The sequence below is a fragment of the Miniopterus schreibersii genome (assembly GCF_964146895.1).
Source record: "Miniopterus schreibersii genome assembly, chromosome: 3".
Classification (NCBI taxonomy): Eukaryota; Metazoa; Chordata; class Mammalia; order Chiroptera; family Miniopteridae; genus Miniopterus; species Miniopterus schreibersii.
In genome coordinates this window covers 86,609,021-86,626,266 of record NC_138103.1, presented here as the reverse complement: position 1 = coordinate 86,626,266, position 17,246 = coordinate 86,609,021, and the positions used below count along the sequence as shown (strand labels likewise).

The 17,246-nt window shown below is 45.0% G+C and overlaps 1 protein-coding gene and 1 pseudogene across 2 annotated transcripts in view; one reads left to right on the top strand and one right to left on the bottom strand.

Moving 5' to 3' along the window:
• BASP1 (brain abundant membrane attached signal protein 1) overlaps positions 1-8,904 on the bottom strand; it is a 45,316-nt gene extending 36,412 nt beyond the window's left edge. Inside the window, exon 1 of the mRNA XM_081131809.1 lies at positions 8,732-8,904. The gene's annotated coding sequence lies outside the window, so the exon portion shown is untranslated. The remainder of the gene's footprint in view (positions 1-8,731) is intronic.
• Positions 8,905-9,341: 437 nt separating this feature from the next.
• Positions 9,342-17,246, top strand: part of LOC308554327 (glyceraldehyde-3-phosphate dehydrogenase pseudogene) — a 78,318-nt pseudogene continuing 70,413 nt past the window's right edge. Inside the window, exon 1 of the transcript XR_014000601.1 lies at positions 9,342-10,185. The product of XR_014000601.1 is annotated as a glyceraldehyde-3-phosphate dehydrogenase pseudogene (transcript). The remainder of the gene's footprint in view (positions 10,186-17,246) is intronic.

Here is a 17,246-nt window from a genome sequence, read left to right as displayed (position 1 = left end):
TACATCCTTAAGAAATAGGAATGTTCTCACAGTTATTAGACGGCTGCTATTGTTTCCCCTTTTAATATACTTTTTCCACAATTAGATCTTGTTACTATTTAACTTGCCTATTACATTAACCTAGGTGGTAATCGTGTTTTGAATGGCTGTCAGCGGGTAAATGATGTGGGTCTTTTCAAAATCATTTTGCCGAGCAATTCAGGAAACTTGGCATGAAGAAAGTGCAACCGGGAAAAACTCTCTAACATCTATTTCTTCAGAGACTTAAAAAAAAAAAAGAGGTTTCAATTTGGGCTTATTTTAGGACATATCCTTTTCTGAACCTGAAAAACTGTAATATTTAAAGCATTATAAAAAATTGTGAAGTTATTTTTTGCTCGTTTCCCTGGGGGTTGGGAAAAAAATATCAAAGCTTATTCTCCACTTATTGAAATATCTACAGATGATCATTTTAAAATATGAAATTAAAATTGTGTCTTATCTAAAATGATTACAGTTTCACCAAATACAAATGTAAACAGTTAACATAGCTAACATCAGTTTCAAACATCTAAATATTAAGCTTTGCAAAATGTTTGAACATGTACCTCAGTTCCATATTTTAATGACTGCCTCAGAAACTTAGAGCCCTTTAAACCCTCTAAATCAGCCCAAATACTATACATGATAATTCTAAAGAAAAAAGAGTGAACCTCATATATTATGCAGCTGTCAAACCAATGAGCCAGATAACACTAGTAATCAGAGTAAAAGCTCATGTCCACCCATCACCTCCCACAACACAGCTTGCTGGATTTCCCAAGAGCTTCCCGAGCGCTTCTAGACCTGATGCTTGACGATTCCGCTTGCTCTGTAGCTCCCAAATTAGTCTACAACCAACTGGCTTCTTCTCAAACATGCACCCTCCATCCGCAGCTCCCCAACCTTGTACCACTGTTAATTTTAGGAGGAAAACAAAAGATATGGCACTAAAATTTAGTTTTATGAGCAGTTATTTTAATACATGCCATAAATTCTTTGGCATATGAAGGAAGTCATGTGCCTATGATGTAAGAAGCAAAGAAAGGTCAGTTGAGGGGAAAGGTGGTGAGTAGATAAAGCAGTGGCAGGTAGAGACTGGAGATGAGGGGCACAGTCATGTACCAAGAGCAGAAGTTCTTTCTGTAGGAGATGGGAGAGAGCAGCAGGTAGAGACACACAGAGTCAGGTTGGGATTTTCAAAAAAGTGGCAGGAATACTGGCTTTTAAGTTTCAGACAATGAATAAGAGTTTGACTCAATTAGACAGAAGGGAGGGACGGTGGGAGTAACGCTTTATTGGGAAATAACCTGGGTTTCCACTCGGCCACTAACCAGCTGACAGGACCTTGAGAAAGCCACTAACTTTCCTAAGATTCTTTTCGGTTCCAAAATAAGTGTTTTAGTCATGAGCCTTCACACCTTTTGTTACCATGACATGAATCTTTACAAAGGCCTTCTGTTGTAGTTCAGATATATTGAAAGCAGCCACCAAGTTTCTGCAAGTGAATCCTGCACGCACGGATTCTGCATGGAGGCAGAATGAAGAAAACTAGTTAACACACTTAGGACCTGGTTTATTTCTAATCAGGCAACTCTACTGCGTAGCTGGAAGAGGGCTGGCTAGTATCTGGTTAGTATGGCAAAGTCAGGATTCCAGGAGAGGGGTCTGAGCGATTACCTCCACCCGTGAAGTGTAATGAGGCACAGGAAGGGAGCAGACCAAATGCACATCTATCCACAGTGCTTCTTAAGAGCAGCCAGCACCAGCATCACACTCGAAAAGGCATGGCTTGAGGACATTAGCCCATGTTCACTATCGCAAGAAGCACTACTTAATGTATTGACTGATTAAATATTTATTCCACACTGCTTCTTTTCTATAACATAATTATTCTTTGAAGAACTTAGCACGACTTTCTCTAAATAACATTGACGATGTGAATACATTAGAAGGCTGTCCATGTTACATAAGGTAAAATGTCCAAGGCTTATGAAGTACAGAGTAGCATTGTGGAGAGGAATAGGGCCATCAGACTTGGATTGAATTCTGTCACATTTTATTAGTTCTAGAATCTTACGTGCATTATTTAACCCCTATGGTCGAAAAAGGGGCCACATACTAACCCTGACAAACTCAGGGGAGGCCTGCAAGAGATAAAACTCAATGAGAGCACATGATGTACAATAAACAGCCAACAAATGTCCAGTTTCAAACCTTAAGTTCTCCAGATTTAAAAACAACAACAACAACAAAAAACCTTTGATAGAGGAAATTTTTGTAAAGCTATAAGCCCCGTGCCCAAAACCTCTTTTCTACAGTGGACACCTGACAGAGAAGTAAAATATAATTTCCCTCCTGATTCCATAAGATTCAAAACATATTTAAAGAAACTATTTTAAATGATTTAACCAAAAAAAGAATGGCTTTACCTTCACTCAACAGCAAAAGCCAGTGTCCGGAAAGCCAAAAACAGTCCACTTGGGCATATCCCTGGAATATATGCCTGAAAGACTGGAACTGATTGGAAGAGGGTTGACCAATCCCAAACATCTGAAATTCCAAAGAAACTTTTTTGGGTTTTGAAGAGGCCCCAGTGACCAAAGTCTCCATGCAGATACTTACTTCCACAAATTTTGTTAACAGGTGCAACACCTTTACATTTCTGCATAGTACAAGCTTCAGTTTTCCTCCTGGAATGGGGGTTATGGGGGATGTGGGAAAGTGGAAGCAGATACCATGTGTCCTTGGGATTGTAAATATATAAATTGGTTTATGTCAATCTTAGTACTAACGACTAAGACACTCCTTTCAAATGCCAATTAATGCACCTTGATTCAAGGCACAACAAAGCCAAGCACTTTCAGGAACTTGATTGAATTAAGTCTACCCCCAGCATCACACAGTGAGCCTTTCTCTGAAGGTCTCTCAAGTTCCAAGGATTTTCACTTTTTTTTCTTCATTTTAATGCCAGTTCAGTGTGGAGGCTGGGGTTGTATTAACCTACCCACTTTAGACTTTTGAAACTGGGACAAGTGTCCTGGCTACATATTCAAGGTGTCAAAGGATTATTCTAAAGCACAGACTTTAATGCCCTACCAACTACTCTCTTCAAGGTACCACCATGGCCTGTCTGGCAATATGACCTCTGAAACAAGCATATGAACAGCTACAGACGTAGGGGATCAAGTAAAGAAAGCTGGGCTTCTCCCCACTTTATGGTGAATATGCTAAATTAAGATGCACTGAATAATATGTGTGAGGCACTGTCATTTCACTCAATCCTTATAATAACTCTGTATTGTAACCCCCATTTTTCAAATGGGGATTGAGGCACAGAGAAGCTAAGCAATTGGCCAAAATTTACCCAAATAGAAAATGGCTGAGGCAAGATTCTCAACCCGGTGAATCTGGCTCCAGTCCAACTCCACCACACCTGGCCCTCCAAACCATGCTTTCTAGATATTAGACTCCCTTCACAATGTAGAGCAGTAGCTGAAGTATACATTTCAGAGAGAAATCCAAAAAAAACAAGAATCCAGCCCTTCCTCCCTCATCCAAAATAAACAACCACCACAACAAAATCAGTTCAACGTTCAAAAAATAAGTGATAAGGGGGAAATAGTGTGTAAATGCTTTGCCTTCCCCACTGAACACCATTTTCCTATATTATCTTGAAATGTTTCCTTATGCCCTGTGCCCCTGTGGTGCTAGCAGATGGTTTCTATTTCTCAATCTCTAAAGTTTTCAGGAATTTATTCCTAGACTTCGAAGCCTGCTCAGTCTCAACCTCATTGATGGCCTTGACTAGTCAAGAAATCTCTGCTTTCCCTGTTTGTTAAAAAAAAAAAAAAATCGAATACCTTTGGAAAGCCTGATTTTTTTTAAGTTATTTAAATCCTTAGGTGTAGAAAGAAAACACACTATGAGACTCTCTGCAGCCCACTTCATCCCATTTCTGACCTCCAGAAGGAAAGAGAGAATGCTGTTTAATCACAGTGCATCTTGGGCTTTTGTTTTCTCAAAATTACAACTTAACTACATCTTGGTAAGATCTGGCTCTATGGTTGTCTTTTACTCTTGATAAGGATCACTGGACAAGTTTTCTGTTGTGACACCTAGATGTCTGTCTCATTAGCTGTGGAAGGTATGGCATTTAACAAAAACTTTCCTTTGGCAGGCTGGGAACTTCTGTGGTTTTAAGACTACCCCTGTATTTTTTCAAAAGAACTCAAATGCCATCTCTTGAGTTACATAAGCTGGCATGGGGAATTCAATGGGAATGGCCATCCCGGCTTCATTCAATCCACTTTTGGCCAAACTCCTATGCAGTCTCAGAATTTCAAATATGTATATCCCTAAAGACAGAAGTTTGGGACTATGATATCACAGCATCTTTGAGAATGAGATATTCTATTTCTCACTGAATATACCAAGCCCTCAGATCTTGATTAATCAACACGAAACAAAAACACAGCTCAATATACAGAAATTAGTTAGTGATGTCAATCACACTGAATGTGCTAAAACACAGACTGAAAGGTCCAGAGACCCCTAAGAGCTAGCTGTTGTACTTATGCACTTTTTACACATATGTGTAGTCATTAGTATAGCCTGAAAATAGGAATTATTATCCCAGCTTGACAACTGAAGAAAGTAAAATCCAGAGTGGTTTAAAGTAATTTGCCCAAAGTGGCCCAGCCAGTCCCTAAAGATTTTTCAAACCCAGCTGCTATCCACTATGCCCTAGGAAACCGTAAAAAAAACACAACTCTCCCCAAAACACAACAAGAGTGTACTCTTTGAAAAAATTCTGACAATTCACAACTTCAAAGTCATTTTTGTATATTTATCCACCATAATTAAGCCAAAAAGTAAAGTTCATGTTTCATTGGGTTATCTCAAGTCTTAAGAGACAGAATAATGAAAAAGATTCAGTAAGCTGAGAAAACTTGATGAAATGAAGAAGATTCCACATCATTTCCCCTTGTCCATATACGAAAGGTTTTCCCTGGTTTCCAGTTTACCAGCTGAGACGGTCATTAAGAAATGTTAATCTTTTGATAAAAAAGGTGCAACAATGAGGAGGTAAAAACTACCCGTAGAGAAACAGGAGCCTGAGCAACCCGAAGTACGTCTTTCAAAAGTATCTGACACCAAAGGCAAGTGCTTTTAACAAGTAATAACTGACAGGCCTTTTTTGGACATTTTCAAAACAAAAATTTACAAGAGATCACAAAAATAAGACAACAATTTTATAAATCCTTTATTTAGAAAGCATTGTTTATTACAGCTTTTAAAGTTCAGTAGGGCTTAATTGTGAGTTTTTAAGCCTCTAAATGAACATCTTCATTTAAGATGTTCAATGAAATCCATTTGTTTTGGGGGTACACTGGTAGAAATTGGAAATGAGCTTCTTAATAGACTAGCTGGGCTCCCTCCCTTTTACATACATATTTAGAGATAAAATTATTTTCCAAAGACAAATATGAAACACTATAAAATGATATTCTATTCCAACTGGTTTAATTTCATACCACTAAAGAGATTTATTTTATAGCATGTGCATATATAATATATACACCTGGCACCTTTAATTGCTTTAAAAATGGTTTTGGGTTTTGCAATTTTTTTTTTTATAAACTGCAATGAAAAACACAGACATTTATTTTATAGTAATCAAAACTCATCCAAATGTAAGTTTTTCACACTCCACTTATTTTGACCATGGAATGAAAATGGTTTTAAATTGTTCTTAATGTAATTTACACACACACACACATAATGACACCTCCAAGAACAGGGAGCTGAAGCCCTTTGAGCTGAGCTCTTCCATTGGACATTTTCAGTACAGTGATCTTGGGGGAGAAAGGGTTCTCTTCAACAGGCCACAATGAAAGCATGAGCACCAGTTAAAGACAAAAATGCCGCTGTCCATATAGTCACTGTTGGAGCATTTTTGCCAAAAGGCCCAATTAGCTAGCTCCCTTTCTCCGCCTGCTAAGGCTTGGCAAAAATCGAGCTAGCTAAAAGAGTAAGGCAACTAATTGTTTTTTAAAAATTCTATTTTAAAATTATTTTGCTCAAAAACCTAAAACTCATTGAATTTGGGGTACATTGGTATATATTTGCTATTAAATTTGGTCTCTATTCCAACTCCCCTTTCCCTCAAAAACACAACCTACAGGAAAAAAGATAAAAAGTACATATAGCCATCTAAATCATGATAAATCACTCAATACTAAGGAATAGAGCAGGTACCAGGCAGTTATCCTACCAAGTAAAGGCCCTTTTAGATAAGATTCAAGTTTTTATGAGAAGGAACAAAAGAGGTGATTTCCATTTTCCTGCCACGTGTTGTCCTACCAGGGTGTACCGAGCATATGTAAGCGTAAAATTCATATAAGTGTATGTACCACAGCAAAAATATAGTTAGCTCTATTTTATATATACAATGTCTCCTTTTGAATGGTAAAAAAAAAATAGCCCAAAGAGAAATCTAAAAAGCTATAGCCTGGACAATACATTATTGGAGAGAAAATCAGCCAAAGGTATACATATTATGGCTCCTGTTAAATACTGAAGGAAAAAAAAAAACAAGAGAAAGAAGCGCAATGGACTTAACCATATTTACCCCAGCAGCTGGACTGCCTTCTTCCTCCCCCAAGAGCGGGTTTCCATCCCCGTGGGGTTTGCCTTTGGGGATCCCTACTGGAACAGTGAGGTAGGAAGCAGGAGAAACATGAAAGGATTTAGGATCCTGACGAGGTACCCATTTTCTCCGCTCTGGGTTTTGTAGGCCATCTTGTTCCTATAAAAGCCATGATGTCTCAATTTTTCCCAAGTAGTGAGACCAATGTCCCTTAATCAAATGACCAGCAGCAAAAAAAAAAAAAAAGTCAAGCAGTTAATTGATGCAAATTAAGAGAGTCACCATGCACTGCAGTGCAATGCTACAGGAAAATGAACAAGGGACGGTACTAGAAAGGAAGATAACAGTGTTCCATTAAAAAATTCCTAATCCACAATTTGCTCTCATTATAAAAGCTAATCTCATTTTTGGTCAATTGAAATCACTAAGAAAGCAAAAGATGAGAGAGAGCCTGATAAACAAGAAACACACACACACGGGGGTGTGGGCGGGGTGGGAGAGTGTCATTTTCACCCTAGGGTTTTCTGCAACATTTAGGCAAACGCCTTTGTTCCTCCACCTCGCCGGGGAGTGGGTGGGTGGGTGGGTGATGGAGAGAGAGCTCAGACCCGGCTGCCGGGCCCTCCACACCCTGCTCTCCCGCGCATGCGCGAGGCCAAGACAAAGGAATAGGTAATTACAGCCGGGATTCATTCATTTTGCCCGCAGCCCTGGGGATCTGTTAGCCGGGCTGTAATCCGGGGGGAAGGGGGGTGAGGGTGTTGGTCCGCACCCCGTCGGTAGGAAGACCACCTCGATGCCAGCGCCCGATTTTAACCTGCCACGTACGTGCCACTGGCCTCGCGGGAGACCGAGGTGTGGCAGCCGGTTCAAGGCACTAAAAACGCGCCCATGTGCGCGGTGCTGGTGTCAGCAGGGTGAACATTACACCAGCCAAGGCTGCCCACGGAGTTGTCTCGGGGCGGAAATATCTCTGGGGAAGCAGATAAGGAGCTCAGCCCAGCGTTCGATGAATATTCATGAAAAGAATGCGTGTTCTAGCCGCACATTGTGTGTGCGATCCGATCCCGGGATTCTGCAATTTCTATTTTTCGGAAGGGAGTTGGGCGGGGGGGGGGGCGGGGGACAGGAACCGGGCGTCAGGTTTCAGAGTTAGTGCTTTAGGCAAAACCTGCTAAACCCCAAACCTCGGCTCACAGAGGGGCTGGGCCGGTAGGGGCCGAGCGCCGTCAGGTTCAAGCGCACACCCTCCGGGCCGGGGTCGCGAGTGGAGCGCCCGGTGAATGCTCTGAACCGAAGACTCCAAAAAATGAAATGCTCGGAGAGGCCCGCAGGTTAGCGGGAAAGCGGTTCAGTCCCGTCCGAGGCTGGGGCTTGGATCCACTCGGAGGTGCTCCTGGAGGCACGTTGTCGCGTAAGCCTCGCACTCCTTGGCCACTCCACGCCAGGAGGCAGCAGTCCCGCCGGTCAAGGAAACCCACCCGATAAAGCCCAAAGCCGCCTCCTTCCTCTGATCCGACCAGATTCCCCGTATTTTCTCTCCCCTCCCTCCCGCCGCACCCCACCCCCACCTCCATCTTTACTGCTGCGCCCCTCGCACCGAGGGCTTTCTTCCTCGCGGGGAAGGTTCCGATGACAGATGCGCTCCCTCCGGCCCCGCAAAGCCTGCGCTTCGGGACCCGGGGCGCTTAAAGGGCTTCGCATTGGGCAATTTCTTCACCTAGCAGCTTCTCTCCCGCTACCCACCCCCGCCCCAACTCCATTTATCGGACTCGCCACCCCCCTCCCCAATCCTCGCCACCACGCGAGTGGCTGCAGCCTCTCAGCTCCGGGGCCCCCTTCACCCCAGATCCCCGAAGTGCAACGGAGCCCTCGCGGCGAGCCCCCACGCCCGGCGCGGTCTAGCGCGGCCCTGCCCCCCCCCCAGCCACCCCAGCTGCAGCGCGGAGGTGGGACGGAGGGCCTGGGAGTGGGGCACCGCGCGGGGGGAAACGGGGCCCCCGGGAGGCCGGCGCCGCGGGTCTGCCTGGGCGACGGGGCCACCGGGACGCGCCTCCTTACCGGCTCTGGGTGCCTGCGCCGCCCCTGGGTGAACGCGGTGCCGCCGAAGGGCCCGGGTTGCTGGCGTCGCCCGGCCCGGGGTCTGGCCGCCGAGGAGGCTCTCTCCCGCTCGACGGCGGAGTCCGGGGCGAGGAGCGAGCTGGAGCGCTGCCGCCGTCGCCGTCGCCGCCGCCGCTACTGCCGCCGCCGCTGCAGCCTCCGCATTTCTTGCGCTCGCGCTCCCCCTCCCCTTCCTGCCCAGCGCCCTCCCCCGCCGAGCCGCGGCCCAGCCTCCCGCTCGCCACCCGCCCGCCTCCCGCCCCCTCCCTCCGCGCGGCGCCCCGCCCGCCTCCCCTCTACCCCTCCGTCCCCCGCGCTCCCTAAGCCCCCTCCCCTCCCCCGGCCCCTCTCCATCCCGGTGGTCCCCTTTCCCCCCTCCCCTCCATCCCAGTACCCACCCTGCTTCTCTTGATCGGCCCTCCGTGTGGGTTTCCCACCCCCTCCCCACCACCCCACATTCTGGGGGGCCCCCCACCCCGGTGCCCCCCTCCCCCGCTGCGCGGGGCTGTCCGTGGGTGGGTCTCTCTCTCTCTCTCAGAACCGTTGGCTGGAAGTGCTACGACTTTCGCTCAGACTTAAGGGGCTGCCTCGAGGTGATGAGTGATGCCCCCTGCCCCTGCTACCCTTCTCAGCACCCCAAGGCCGGCTGAGATCCTAAAACCCCGACAGGCAGCGGGGTTGGGAGTGACCTGGTGGCATTCCCTCGACCCCTAAGGACGGTTGTCCGCGGGTGGAGGGGGCCCCCAGCAGCTGGCCCTTCTGGGAGGCGCGCGGGGTAGCGCCGGGGCGCGGCGGTTCCCACCGGCAGCGCAGCTCCTGTCCGGCGGGAGCGCTCTCGGGACCTGAGAAGGACCAGAGCCCGAGGAGAGGACCCGCGGGACGCCGTGGGTGTGCCTGTGATTCAGTGGAGGCCACCAGCCCTCGGGAAGACCGGGTTAGCCGAGGCGACCGCTCGAAGCGCCCGCGTCGCAGCCGCGCCGACCGCGGCGCGCGGGGAGCCCCGGGGTCTGCCGCCCGTGGAACCCGGACCCAGGATAACCGCCGGGTGGGGAGATACGCTCGCCTCGCGATCTGTTGGCAAGAAGCAAACGCAAAGGATAGCGTAACAGGACCTCGCTCACGGCGGGAGCTCTTTCATTAGACAAAAGCCAGTTTCACCTTCCCCGCAACAGCCGAGCGCGCCTCGGGAGCTTCCTTCGCGGCGTGTGGGCGCCCTCTGGCGGTGTTCGGGCGGCTCGGCTGCCCGCGCCGCGGCCGGAGAACCACTGAGCTGCGGTCTCCTCCAGGCGGGAGGGTGGATCTGCCCTCCTGACCTGATTCAGGCTCAGGGGCGTCCTCCAAAATCCGGACGACAAACCATAACCATATTTAGGCGGACAGACGCCAAAGGCAAGTGCATCCGCAATTGGGAAAAGGTAAGTCAAATGTTTCTTTACTTACAGGAAAAGACTTCCTGAACTTAACTGCATTTAAATCAAGTGGGGTGGCCATGTCACCCCAGCACTGCGGGGGGCATACTTGCACCCAACCCAACAGGTACTTGCGGTTTACATGGGCCCGCGCCAGGCTCGACTCACGCGTGCAAGCTGGAACTGTTCACAATTTAACCAAAGGGCGGGAAGAAAAAAGTAGTTTTGTTGGTTTGCTTTTTTCGTGTGTGTTTTTTCTCTTTTTTCCATGTAAGTGAATAGCAAATAAATATGGTACAAGAACAGGAAAGCAAATTGCAAACCATCCTATTTCTTTGACCATAAATATTAATTCAGTAATTTAATATGTTGGATGTGTGTCCCTCATTCCAGCACACCATCTATGAGGCTAGATAGATGCAGGGTTTCTCAGCCTCCTGCTTTGAGCTGGTAGTTTTCTGTTGGGGGGATGGGGCCTGTCCTGTGCACTGTGGGATGTTTAGCATCATTGCTGGCCTCTACCCACTAGTTACGAGTAACACACACATACACTCACATACACAAACACACACCGCCACCACCACATACGTTCCAAAAGTTGTGACAACCAAAAATGTCTCCCGACGTTGCCAAATGTTCCCCAGGAGGCAAAAATCACCCCACATAGAAAATTTGATACATTGAGCCCCACTGGTAAGTGTAGGCTAGAGAACCAAATTGCTTCAATTGAGTCACAAGACCTCATCTACAAACTGCAAGCTCAAGGCCAGACAGCCAGTATTATATGTGAAACTCTACAGCTTTCCTCCCCTAAATATATTTATGATTTTTAATCAAAGTAAAATATCAAAATCTGTATAGTCTTTATTTTATCTTTCTCCCTTCCTACCCTCCCCTCCACCCCCCATTATTACAACCTCACTATCACATAGCCAACAGAAAGGACATCCTCAGTTTCACTCAGCAGTTCCCAAGCAAGGGCTCTTTTGCACCCCAGAGAGCACTGGCAATATCTGGAGGAATTTGTGCGGAGAAAAGCATAAGGAGGGCAAGTATTTCTGGCATCTGATGGGTAAAGATCGGGGTTGCTGCTGAACATCCTACAATGCATACAGAACAACTCCCCAACAGACAATCATCCAGTTCAAAATGTCAATAAATTATCCAGCCCAAAATGTCAAAATGAGTTTGAGAAACCTTAGCTTCAAAGTGCATGAAATGGGAAAACACCTGATTTTTGTGAAGTGCCACAGGGATCCGCCTCTTGCTATGGTTCAGGTGTCCTGGGCAGGCACAGGTTTGGAGGCACAGAAATGGAGCAGAGCTCTCCTCTGAGCAGGGGCCTGCCATGCTCCCTGAGCCCTTCACTGACCACTGTCCCAGGCTGTCGCACAAATCCAGGCAGTCACTTCTAGAGCAGTGCCAAAGATTAGCATCAGGGATTTTGAATTCCACTTTCTGTTACTACACGTTGAGCAACTGGAAGAAAACAGATTAACTTCGGTTCCCTGTTCCACGTTGCTCTTTATGTTCTGTGAAAGGATAGCCGGAAACCTGAGCAGGCGTGTGTTTACTACGCAGCACTGGACTTGGAGTGGAAGGAGCAACCTGGCCTTGGCACCAACACTAGGAACATTTTTGCCCGAGATGAAAGGTGAATAAAAAGCATCTCATCCTCTATCTAAATAGTTCTCCCTGGTCCCTGTCATCGACCACAATTTCCCAACTAGGCTTTCAGTCCCAGAGTACTTTTTCTACTCTCCAGCATTTCCTATTAAGAAAATATACAGAACCAATGGTAGGAGGGGGTTTGCCTCACTGAGCAGCAAGGGCTCTTTCCAGGCAGGGCCTACCTGCTCCCACAGACACAGGGCCGGGGATTAGAGCAGAGGGACCAGTGTTGGGAAGACAGTTCTTAATTCTTTGGCTGTCCTTCCCCCATAATCACCCACTAAACTCTGCAAAGAACAAGTTATGGCATAAGGAATGTTGTGGAACAATTATCCATGTGGCTCTCCTCCTGAATAAATGTGGTTGTGGGGGTTCCAGTGCTAGATAGTGCAGTCTTGCCCCATTTCCTCGTTACCACCTGATTCTTCTCTCGATCAGCCCCTACTGAGAATCAGAAGGTCTTAAATTTAACTCCAATGCAGGGAATGGTGCCCAAAATAAATTGGGTAGTGCACAAGCACGTTGCCAAACAGAATGCAAAGGATGCACATTTTTGCTAGGAATTAATGAGGGGTGCTGTTTCCCTGACTTCTCCAAGTGCAAATGCTGCCCAGATGCCAACATCTGCTTACCTCTGCTCCATACATAGACTCCCAAAGACCGCAGATGCCATAACCCAGTTGTGTCCCAGCCTGGGAGTCTCCTCAAGTAAGCTCAACTCAATATCGGGAAGAATGACTTCTCTCCAAACCAAAAAAGGAAGATAGTAAGAAAGGAGAGAGCCAGGCTTCAAGTGTGTTAAGGAAAAGGCTGGCATAAATGGTCGAGGGTATCTAAAAACAAAGAAACAAAAAACAACAACAAGCAAAACAGCTATTGCATTAGTAGTTTTCCGGGGAACCTAATGCGACCTATGAAAATGAGGTAGCCTGTCACAGTGACGGGCCATGGTATTGGACACAAGAAAAATCATGGTTCTTGTCACTTCCTGGAGGACTTGGAACAAAAAATAAATAAAAGCATTTTCATTGTAATTAAAATATTTATTTGCTCAAAATCAAACACAAGGAAAGATGTCAAAAAACAACTTCTTAGGTGCCTAAAGCAAGTTGCTGACCAGGAGGCATTTGTCCCGTCATGGTATCATCAGTACATGGGGAAATGTTTGAGGACTTTAGCCCAAACTGGTACCAGGCTGCTCTGCTGAGAACTGGTGCCATTTCAGAGGTGGGGTGGAGCTTGCTCAGCTTTCCAACACCATGTCATACAATTCCGTGTAGAATGAGTGTTTTTCCAGTGACCACTCATTACTCTGGGAATGATATATAATTTTGTGTGTTGTTCAGGAGGCCTGTTCCAGGCTGAGAAATCACTACTTATCAGCTTTCCCTGCACTCTGAATTTGAACCCTGAACTTCTGTTTCTTGCATTTTTCTGCTTCTTTACCTTTAAATTAGTCGCTCAATTTGGGCGAAGAATATGGCCCCAGCCCTGGCACCCTTCTGGCTGTTGGTCCAGTTCTCTGGGGTGTCCCACTCTCTTCCACTTCTAAGGCAAGAGAAGCTTTTGAGGTGATGGCCGGAGCCGGGAGATTTTAGCCTGTAGTTAGCACCTACTACATCATCCATATATTAACTTACTTTTTGCCCTGATGGACCCATAATCAACGCAAAGTTCTGTTTTCTATATAACATTGGCTTTCATGTCTTTCTCCGTCTATCTGAATGATCTAATACATAGCATTGCTGCTGAATCAGTTCACTTAAGCATTTTATCTTCTATTGAAGGCCAATTATCTTCCTTTCTGTTTTTTTACTTCTAATCATGCTGCTGTGACAGCTTTAAACACATAGTCTCATCTTTTAAAATATTTCCTCAGTTTAAGTTTCTAGCAATGGGATCCATCAATCATCACTGTGCTGATTTGTGTGGGTTTTGTCTTCCACTGAGATTTAAAAATTCTGTGTAACCAGAAAAATTTAAGAGAGCCTGTTTCCCCAGCTCCAATACCAGTACGTGTCACAAATATTTTTTAGGTGCAATATGGTTTTAAGTTGCATATACTTAATGCACGGACAAGAATTGACTGTTTTTCCAGGATTGCTTCACTGTTTGGGTTTTGTCTGGGAAAACAGATTCCATTCTTACAGATCAGTTCTCCTGACAGCTGTTGAACTCCATTGGACTGTGACTGGGGAGATAGTACATCTTAGTGGCGGAGTCGACAAGCTTGGTTTTTACCTAGTAGTGGTTTCAAATCCTAACCAGGCCTCCACTTTCTAGCTTTCTGATTTTGAACGCAGTCCTTCCTGTTCTTTAGCCTTAGTCTTTTTCACCTGGAAAATGAGAAAAGTCCAACCTCACGGGGTTGTTCTGAGGATTCTGTAAGAAAATGTATTTAAAGCCCTTAGTTGATTCATAAAACTCATTCAGCAAATGTGTCCTAAAGAACCTGATTGTAGAGCACCACCAGCAGGACCATTAAGGAAGAGAGAAAATAAGAGTTAAGTATGGTATCGGGGATTACAGGCGGGCTCGGGTAACTCTAATGGAAAACCTGAAGAATATAGCTACGTTTGCACAAGGAATTTTTACCTGTAAGCTTCCTGGCAGCCAAAAGAAAAGATTAGAATATCATGGACTGTTCATTTCTCTAATAAAAGCAAACATTTTCAGTGTGTCAGGAGGGACAGACCTTCCAAGCCATCAACTTTAAGAGAAATGTGTTGCCACACTCTCTTGTGTAAAGGATACCGAATTTCAGAACGGACAATTTTTTACTGCAAATATAGAAATTTCCTCATGAGGCCATTTATTTTATCAGCCTGCAAACTGCAGAAGCAATCCTATTATAACTTCATTTACAAAAACCCGTGGCAGGTCAGCTTTAACACAGAGCTGTCGTTTGCCCACCGCTAGTCTAGATCATTAAGAATTTCCTCCTGCTAAAATCGCCAATTGCTATCTTCGCTTTTCACTAAAGTAAACTCTATACCCTCTTTCAAATCTTCAAATCCATTCAGATGTTTTTATCCATTCAAAACATTTATGAGTGTCTGACACACAAGGTGATGAAAATTTTCACTTGATCCCGATTTCCTTTAAAGAAGTGTACGCTTTCTTCTGCGGTTTATTTTGTTGTAACCTCATAATTTCACACTTGTTATCCCAGTAATTGAAATCTAGCTCGAAATACCTGCCAGTCTGGTCTGGAATTACCCCTGGCAGAGAGGCAAGGTGGGGGGGTGGGCGAGCAAGTGAAGCCAGCCAATCAGAAGAGAAGGAGCGATGACACGTCTCAGAGGAAAATGAAACATTAAACACAATAGATACCAGACTTGGCACAGGACATTTTTCTGAAAGGAACAGTTTTAAATATTGTACAATAAAATACTTTTCCTTCGTGGTACAGGATATCAGATGAACTCTGGGTAAATACATAGATGAAGATCTGTTCCCATGTATCTTAGGCTCATTCCTGGAGATTGCGGTTCATAACTTTGAATCTGAGTTTAACTCTTCTGTTATTATTAAATGTTGAGGAGTGTTCAGAGGTTAAGTCCAGTTTATATCTAAAATGCAACTGAAACAACATTTTGAGACTCCGTCTTTTTAAATCTCTGACATTTAGAGCAGGAGGAGACCATGTGACCAGGAATGCACAGCCAACACCACCTCCCTCATCCAGGGTGGACATCACTAATCAATCAATATCACAGCATATTTGTGGCCAAAAAATTCTTTGTAATATTATACCCAAGATACCACTGCCAGTTAGACCTCACCCCAAGATCCTTATGTAACTGTCATCCAGAGCAGCTCAGCCCTCCATTCACAGATCGGGAGCCCACCGGTTAAAGAATCTTCCCAAATGCTAAGCACAATTCTCACCCACTTAATGCCCTTTCTACCTCTATTTTCCAAATACCAGATTACCCGGAGACCAGGCCGGGGTGGGTGTCATCGTTATTGCAATATGAATCCGTACACACACTAAACACATTTATCGAGCACCTGCTACTTCTGAGGGCCGGGGATTCGGCAGCCAGCAAGGCAGATAAGGCTCTGGTGGCACAAGGGATGAAAAAAAAAAAAAACTTTTGAGAAGTTTTATTGTGATGGGATGCAAAAAAAAAAAAAATGCAGCATTAGATAGAAAAAATCGGGGATTAAGGAAAGTTGTTTTGAAAGGGTTTTTTTGTTTGTTTTTTGTTTTTAAATGAAAGACATTGGTGCAAGTCTTTATATTGAAGGGCATGGGCAAGGGGCAGGGGGAAGCCTTTGAGAATGTAAGAGAAAGAGGGGGGCTCAGTACAGATGCAAAGTCCTTGAGCCCTTGAATTGGCAAGAGGCGTCCTTATGTTATAAAACATAAGCTCCAGAAGGTTGGGGGTTCTTGTTCATTTCATTCACTGTTGGAGCTGGAACAGAGTTCGGTACACACTAGGTGCTCAAAAAATATTTGTCAAAGAAAAAACTGCGGAGCAACTGGTTTTGCCAAGTCTTATTTTCTACATAACCACTAGGTGGCAGGCTCGTTCCAGAAAACAGTGACACCTGGCTGGCTAATTTCTGTAGTGCAATAAATGCTGAACCCAGAGAAGTGACTTTTTAATGAAGAGTCTAATAAACTAGGGAAAAAATTAACTAAAGCATTGGGATGTGTATGTATTTACTTGTCTTGTGACAGACAAGGACTTTATGCAACCATGAGAAAGAAAATAAAATGCAAAGACTGGCTAGGTACCCATGAGTTTAAGATATGCTTCTGATGATGTGAAATTATTTTCTCTTAAAATTATCTCACCTTTTTTTTTCTTTTTTAAAATATGTCTTTATTGATTTCAGAGAGAGGAAAGGGGAGGGAGAGAGAGACAGAAACATCAATGATGACAGAGTCATTGATTGAGCCCACAACCCGGGCATGTGCCCTGACCGGGAATCGAACCCCAATCGCCTGGATCCTAGGTCGACACTCAACCGCTGAGCCACGCCCAGCCGGGCAAAATGATCTCACCTTAAAACAGTCACACTTACTGCCTCTAAGCTATTTCATTTGTCAAGTTTGAGTCACATGATGAATGTAAAACACTAGAGAATCCCCAAAATGAAACAGGATCCTCTTTGAGACCACCTGAACTGGAATTTCCTTTGTATAAATAACATTGGAATGGCCCTTTTGTAAGGCAATCTCTCTGTGTTATTCCTCATAGGATAATACCTTTATGTTTCCTTTTTATTTTTCAACTACACCCTGGAAAGATAACACGCGTGTGAAAATTAATTCTCTTAAAAAAGTGGCATACAGAGTTTGATTCTAACATTTCTGCATAATTAAGAAATGTTAGAATTAATTAAGCCCTTGATGCTATGTTCTTGTTTTGTTTTGCTGGTTT